Below are 8,302 nucleotides of genomic sequence, written 5' to 3'. Positions count from 1 at the left end.
CATAGAGTCTCAGCAGCTCCTGTCTTGAGATTTCTGGTTTTTGGTACTCTTTTTCCTCTTTCTCTGCCGAGGTATCTTTAGGTTGTTCTGACAGCTTGCTTGGCTTGTCCTCAGTCTCCTTATCACTTACAGTGACCATCTTGCAATCTTCCCATCTTACCTTCTTCGTTTTACCTCTCAGATTCTTCTCTGTGTCACTTGGGAATCCATCTGTGGGTTTAGGAATTTTCTCAGAGATACCCCACTTGAGATTCCAACCTCTTGATTGTGTCTCCCTGGTTCTTGAAACTGGCTCGCACTTCCTCCTTGAACAGCTTGTTGTCTTGAATCTCCTTGCTTATGCCTTCAAGTAGATTCTCAATCCTTGAGATTCTTTCATCAAATGATGATAGGTCAGGCTGAGTAGGGTTATTCTGGCCTTGATATGAATGTGGGGAGGTGTTGTTATAGGGGTGTTGATATGGTCTAGATGTGAAGTGTTGGTGGGCTGCATTGTTTGGATTTGGGCGTCTTTGATCAAGGCTTTGGTCTTGTTGATTTCCCCACCCAAAGTTTGGGTGATTCCTCCATCCAGGGTTGTAGGTCTTGGAGTATGGATCATGGTTTTGCCTAGGTGAATTCCCAATGTAGTTGGCTTGCTCCTGACTACCCTCTGCTTCTTCGTTCACTCCTTCTTGGGTTATTGATGAAGTGGAGATTGCTGCTACTTGGTTCCTCTCCATCTTCTTGGTGAGGTCAGCCAGCTGCTGGGTAATGAGCTTGTTTTGGGCCAACAGAGCATCTACATTGTTTAGCTCCATTACTCCTCTTGTGTTCCCTCTTTCGGAAGCATAGAAGTAGTCGTTCTCTGCTACTGTTTCAATGACATCGATGGCTTCCTCAATGGTCTTCTTCTTGTTCAAAGATCCTCCGGATGAATGGTCTACGGCCTTCTTTGACTCATAAGAGAGCCCTTCATAGAAAATGTGCAACTGCACCCATTTATTGAACATATCTGGTGGGCACCTCCTTGTTAGGTCTTTAAACCTCTCCCATGCTTCATATAGAGTCTCACCATCTTGTTGCCTGAAAGTTTGGACCTCAGCTCTCAGCCTATTGATTGGTTGAGGAGGGTAAAATCTTGCTAAGAATTTGTTCACCACGTCTTCCCAAGTTGTCAAGCTTTCCCTTGGGAAAGACTCCAGCCACTTGGCTGCCTTATCCTTGAGTGAGAATGGAAATAAGAGCAGTCTATAGGCGTCAGGATGAACACCATTAGACTTCACTGTGTCACATATTCTCAGGAAGGTGGTTAAATGTTGATTTGGATCCTCTTGGACACTCCCTCCGAACGAACAGTTGTTCTGAACAAGGGTGATGAGCTGTGGCTTCAGTTCAAAATTGTTGGCATGGATGGTTGGCTTTTGAATGCTACTTCCACAGTTTCCTGGGTTTGGATTGATGTACGAGCCTAAAACTCTTCTATCCTCCCCAGCATGATTTGCTCGACCTCCTCTGCCATGGTTGTGAGCCTCTTCTTCATGATGGTTTTCCATGTTTTCTTCCATGTTTGGTTCAAAGTATTCCTCAAAGTGTTCCTCCTCTTCTTCAGCACCAACTACACGTTTTCCTCTTGCCTCCCTCCTTAGTCTAAGGAAGGTTCGCTCAGGTTCAGAATCAAAGGAAGTTGAAGCCCCGCTTCTTCTCCCTGTCATACAACCAACAAGTACAAGCAAAGAGAATAGGTGCAGAAAGTATATCTGTCAGAATTACTGTTAGTGTGAGTGATGCAATATATCAAATAGTTAGTGGGTTAGTGAGATGAATAGTAAATAACAAAGGAAAAAAATAAGGGGGAAGGGAAGAAATTAACTAAAACAGAAAGTAAATAACTCAAATAGAAATTTAAATCAAACAAAAATAAAATGCTCAATCTAGTTATCCTCCAATCTAATCATTGTTGATGCACAATCAATCCCCGGCAACGGCGCCATAAACTTGATGCACGAAAAACTTGTCTCACAACAAATTTCCTTCGGCAAGTGTACCGAATTTGTCGTCAAGTAAAAACTCACAATAGAGTGAGGTCGAATCCCACAAGGATTGATTGATCAAGCAACTTTAATTAGAGAAATGTTCTAGTTGAGCGAATCCAGAATTTGAGTTGAGAATTGCAGAAAATAAAATGGTGGGAAGGTAGTTGACAGAAAAGTAAATGCTAGAATTAAAGAGCTGAAAGTAAATGACTGAAAGTAAATTGCAGAATTATAAATGGGAATGGGGAATTACTCATAAAAGTAAATAACAGAAATTAAAGAGAATGGGTAAGATCAGAAATGGGGAGTTCATTGGGCTTAGGAGATGTTGCATTCTCCGGATCAATTTCATTTTCATCTCTTCCTCAATCAATGCACTCATTGATCTCCTTGGCAATCTTAAGTGATTGAATTACAATTTCTTGTAATTCAATCTCTCAAATCTTGATCAATAGCCAATTCCTTGGTCAATTGCTCATGAGAAGAGATGAAGTGTGGTCACTGATTATACCACATGCATTTCCCAAACCAAGTGTTGAGAGGATTTTAGTCACATATCCATCCAAACCCAATTTGGTCCAGCATGAGAAAGCATTTCTAGCTTGATCTCTTCATTCCTCTTTCAAGGTTCAGAAGAGATCCAAGTATGAATAGCTTCTTTTCCAAGATAACTACCCAATTGGATGAAGATCGAAAGCTTTCAAGTAAAATCAAGAAAAAAGATAGAGGAAGAATAATGAAAACTAGTATTGATCCATCAAATTACAACAGAGCTCTCTAACCCAATGAAAGGGGTTTAGTTGTTCATAGCTTTGGAAAATGAAAACAAAGATGGAGAATACATGATGAAAACTAGAAGTGCAGAGAAAGTAAAATACAGAGAGTAGTTCTATGCCAAGAGGCTCCCTATATTTTCCAACTCCCATTTAATTCAAAGCTACTCCTATATATACTACTCTTCTGTTCTTCTAATTGGCTCTTCAAGTCTTGGGTATGGGCCTTTGGATCTTGAGTTTGAAGCAGTTCTCTTCTTCATTGGGCTTGGCTTTACTTGCAGAGAGAAAGTGTGAAGTGGGTAGAGACTTTAGCTCAGGACGTTAGTGGCGTTAACGTTCAGTGAAAATATGGGTTCGAGAATGTTAGTGTCATTCAACTTTTTCAATAACGTTCCTCACCCAAGTAAGAGCCACGTTAACCTCAACGTTAGTGGCACAAACGTTGCCACTAACGTTGCCTCTTTGTCCTTCGCGCACGTTATTGGGACTCAACTTTCCCAATAACGTTGAGAAGCCTCCCCCTTCCCTACGTTAGAGTCCACGTTAACTTAGTTAACATGGCTCTTTTAACGTAGGCTTGCCAACCTTCGAGAACGTTAGTGACACTTACCATTGTCACTAACGTTCCAATGTGCCCCTATTTCTCACGTTAGAGTCCACCTTAACTAGGTTAACGTGGCTTCTAACGTGGCCATGCTATCCATCTCCAACGTTAGTGACAAAGTTGAGTGTCACTAATATTGGCTTATCATTCCCTTATCCACGTTAGCTTCCACATTAACTAAGTTAACGTGGGAGTTAACGTGGCTCATAGTGGCTTGTGGGCTACTTCCAACGTTAGTGACAATGTTGGGTGTCACTAACGTTGGCGATCACCTCCCTTCTTCACGTTAACTAAGTTAACGTGGGAGTTAACGTGGCTTATTGGGGCTTGTGTGGGTTCCTTCCATTGTTAGTGACAATGTTTGGTGTCACTAACGTTGGCGATCACTTTGTCTCCTTACGTTAGCTCCCACGTTAACTAGGTTAACGTGGGAGATAACGTGGCTTAATGTGACTTGGCCAACGTTAGTGATAATGTTGAATGTCACTAACGTTGGCCTCCCCCCTTTCTTCTTAACGTTAGAGGCCACGTTAACTAAGTTAACGTGGCAACTAACGTGGCCACTTATGAGTTTGGTCTAACGTTAGTGATAATGTTAAGTGTCACTAACGTTGGCTCCCTTTCCTTTCTTCCACGTTAGAGTTCACGTTAACTTAGTTAACGTGACTCTTAATGTGGGCAATGATGGCTTCGAGAGCGTTATTAGCAATTACTTTTCTCATTAACTTTGCAAGTTACTCCCATTCCACGTTAGTGTTAACGTTAGTGCAACTAACGTAGCCACTAATGTGGTTCTTCTTTGCTTCCTTTGTCCTGAAATCAAGCAATAAAGTGCATCAAAGTTCTAGTCCAAGTCATGGAAAATGCAACATCTAATTTGTCCTTAAATACATGCAAAATTCTCATAAAATCATGTAAAGTGCACAATTTATGCTTGAATCAAGATGTAAGTGAATATCTACCCAAAACTAGCTTATTTCCGAAGGAAATGCATGAAACTACCCTAAAAACAGTAAAGAAAAGGTCAGTGAAACTGGCCAAAATGCCCTGGCATCAGCGATATATGTGGACCTATTCATCGACCATGTGAATCTTTTAGATATTTTATGATCCTAATAGACGCATCTTCAATATGGTCACATGTGTGCTTATTGTCTTCTCGCAATCTGGCATTTGTGAGATTACTTGCTCAAATTATTCGATTAAAAGTACAATTTGTAGAAAATTCAATCAAAGCAATTCGTCTTGATAATGCTGGTGAATTTTACTTCCCAAGCTTTTGATACTTATTTATGGCTAATGGAATAATTATTGAACATCCAGTAGCTCATGTTCACACATAAAATGGGTTAGCAGATTCACTTATTAAACGCCTCCAATTATTGCTAGACCTTTACTTATGAGAACAAATTTCCCAACTTTGGTTAGAGATATGCTATTTTACATGCTATAACACTTATTTGTTTGAGGCCAACGAGTTACTATTAGTTCTCTCCTATGCAATTAGCTTTTGGCCAGCAGCCAAATGTTTTCCATTTAAGAATATTCGGGTGTGCGATATATATTTCCATTGCACCACCTTCTCGCACCAAAATGGGACCCTAAAGAAAATTGGGGATATATGTTGGATATGATTCTCCCTCTATAATAAGGTATCTTGAAATACAAACTGGGGATGTATTTAAAACCCGATTTACGGATTGTCATTTTGATGAATCAAAATTTCCAACATTAGGGGGAGAGAATAAGTTTTCTGAGAAGGAACTTAATTGGAATGTATCATCCTTGATGCATTTAGATCCTCGATTAGGGCAATATGAACTAAAAATTCAAAAAATTATACATTTGCAAAGAATAGCAAATGAATTGCCTGATGCATTTTCTAATACAAAGAGGATAACCAAGGCTTATATACCAGCGGAAAATACTCCAATTCGAATTGATATCTCAATAGGACAAGTGGCCACTGAAACAAATTTACGCCAGAAGCGTGGTAGACCGGTTGGTTGATACAAAAATTGTTGTCGGTCTAGATTTTCTTCCTAAAGAAAGGAATTATTTCGTTGTAAGCATAGCTCCAAACCAACAAACAACTCTCACATCAAATTAAAATTTTGTTTTGTCACATGTACAAACCCCAATAAAAATTAACCAAAGTATTTAGACTCTGGGTCGTCTCACAAGAAATTGCAATGAAGTGGTCAATTATTGGCTATGAAAGTGCAAGGGGGGTTTGGTTGATAGAAGGGGCAATAAAATAAATGACAAGAAAAGTAAAGAGAGCAATTAAAGAAAGCAGTTAATAAAGAGAGACATTCATGGCAAGGTTTGAGATCATAGGCTTTCTATCCTAGTCATTAATCATAACAACACTTAACAAGAATTTATCTTATTTCATCATCCCCAATGTTGGAAGAAGGTATAAGTTATCTTCCATTAGAGAAAGTCAAACAAGACTAGTTAATCTCAATTCAAAAGTCCTAATCAACTCACTAATTGAATTAGCAAGAGATTAGAGTCATTGAGAATGATATTAACTAACAACTCTAGATCACCAATCTAAATTGGGTATTAATGACTCAATATTGCCCAATTACTCTTCCCAAACCAAGAATACTCAAAATCTACTCTAAAGCTCAACCAACCATTTTGTCAAAAACTTGGTGGGTACAAATGGAAAGCATGGTAAAAGTGCAAGTGTAATAAATCTACCAACTATCAATTGCAAGAAAAGTAAATTCACAACTCAAATCAACAATTAAAAGATCATCAAACATTAAAATTCATTAAAAGAGATCTAAATCCAACATGAGTATCCATAAACATAGAAGAGAGCATAAAAGGGAAATTAACAAGAAAACTAAGAAGAATAGAGTAGTAGAAACAATAAATTGTAAAGGAAACAAGATGAATTCAAGAAATCATGCCTAGATCTAAGATGGATTAACCTAACCTAACCTAATTCTAGAGACAAGAGGGAGTTTCTCTCTAGAAACTAACCTACATGATGCTATACTACCAAACAATTGCTCTCCCCTTGCCCAAGCTTGAATTCTGCATGAAATAGCATTAGAAATGAGTTGGATTGGGCCCAAAATGCTCTACAAATCGCTGGTCACGATTTCACTTTAGTGAATTACGTGCTCCATCGGTGCGCACGCGTACAGTGCACGTGCGCATCCCTAGACATCAAGAAACTATGGCAAATTTTATATCATTTTAAAGCCCCGAATGTTAGCTTTCCAACGCAACTAGAACTGCCTAATTTGGACCTCTGTAGCTCAAGTTATGATCGATTGAGTGCGAAGAGGTCAGGCTTAACAGCTTTATGGTTCCTTCATTTCTTCATGAGTTCTCCCACTTTGCATACTTTTTCTTCATTCCTTCAATCCAATCTTTGCCTTCTAAACCTGAAACCACTTAACAAACATATCAAGGCATCGAATGGAATTAAAGTGAGTTAAATTTAGCTATTTTAAGGCCAAAAAAGTATGTTTTCACTCTTAAGCACAAATCTAGGGAGAATTACAAAACCATGCTATTTCATTGAATAAATGTGAGAAAAGTTGATAAAATCCCCCAAATTAAGCACAAGATAAACCACAAAATTGGGGTTTATCATTGGTTCCAAAGACAAAAATTCTCGAAAAAAAAGAGGTAAATACTATCCCTGTTGAAAAAGACATAGTAGAGATACTTGCAGTTATCCAAAATTCTGATATAATTTTAATGCCATAAGACGTTCAGGTACCTGAAAATTGTGAAAATGATGAGATCTCAATAAATTATGTCTTTACAGGAGAAAAATGGGATCGAAATAAGACAATTATCAATGAAATATTTGCATATAATGTGGCATTAAATATTATGCATGAAAGTAAGGATCTTGAGACAAGAACAGTCGAAGAATGTCAACAAAGGAATGATTGGCCGAAATAGGAAGAAGCCATGAAGGCTGAGTTAGACTCACTTGCAAAACGTGAAGTCTTTGGACTTGTAGTCTGTACACCAGAAGATGTAAAACCTATTGGATACAGATGGGTATTTGTGAGAAAATGAAATGAGAAAAATGAAATTGTACGCTACAAAGCTCGACGTGTAGCATAAGGTTTTTCACAAAGGCCTGGTATAGATTATGAAGAAACATATTCTAGTGGATGTAATAACATTGCATTATTTGATCAATTTGTCCACATACCATAAACAACATATGCATTTAATGGATGTGGTAACAGCCTATTTATACGGATCATTAGATCGTGATATCTATATAAAAGTCCCTGAAGGACTATAGATATCTAAACCATCTAATGAATATTCACATGGGTTATATTCAGTCAAATTGCAATGATCTCTATATGGCTAAAGCAATCTAGACGAATATGGTATAATCATCTTACTGAGTATCTGGCCAAAAATAGATTTAAAAATGATGATATCTGCCCATGTGTTTTCATAAAGAAATCTACATCTGGATTCACTATAATTGCTATGTACATTGATGATTTAAATATCATTGGAACTCCTGAAGAGATTCCAACAATTATAAAATCTCTAAAAGAAGAGTTTGAGATGAAAGATATTGGAAAGACTAAATTCTGTCTCGCCCTGCAGATTGAGCATACGAAAAATGGGATCTTTATTCATCAAACAACATACACAGAAAAAATCTTGAAGTGATTTTATATGGATAAGTCGCATCCATTAAGTACCCCAATGATCGTAAGATCTTTGGATGTGGAAAAGGATCAATTCCGTCCTAAGGAAGAAAATGAAAATATACTTAGTCCTGAAGTACCATATCTTAGTGCCATTGGAGTGCTAATGTATCTTGCTAATAATACAAGACCCGATATATCATTTGCTGTGAATTTACTAGCAAGATATAGTTCCTCTCTAACCAGAAG

General features: G+C 38.0%; 1 non-coding gene across 1 annotated transcript; it reads left to right on the top strand.

Annotated features, from left to right (window-relative positions):
- The first annotated feature begins 987 nt into the window (after positions 1-987).
- Positions 988-1,094, top strand: LOC148573575 (small nucleolar RNA R71). The gene has a single exon (XR_015906217.1). It is a non-coding gene; the product is annotated as a small nucleolar RNA R71 (small nucleolar RNA).
- Positions 1,095-8,302: the final 7,208 nt, after the last annotated feature.

Source organism: Arachis ipaensis, chromosome B2 (genome assembly GCF_059453495.1).
Source record: "Arachis ipaensis isolate K30076 ecotype BB chromosome B2, ASM5945349v1, whole genome shotgun sequence".
In the NCBI taxonomy this organism is placed as follows: domain Eukaryota; kingdom Viridiplantae; phylum Streptophyta; class Magnoliopsida; order Fabales; family Fabaceae; genus Arachis; species Arachis ipaensis.
Note: the sequence above shows the minus strand (reverse complement) of the source record. Positions and strands in the feature narration are given on the sequence as shown.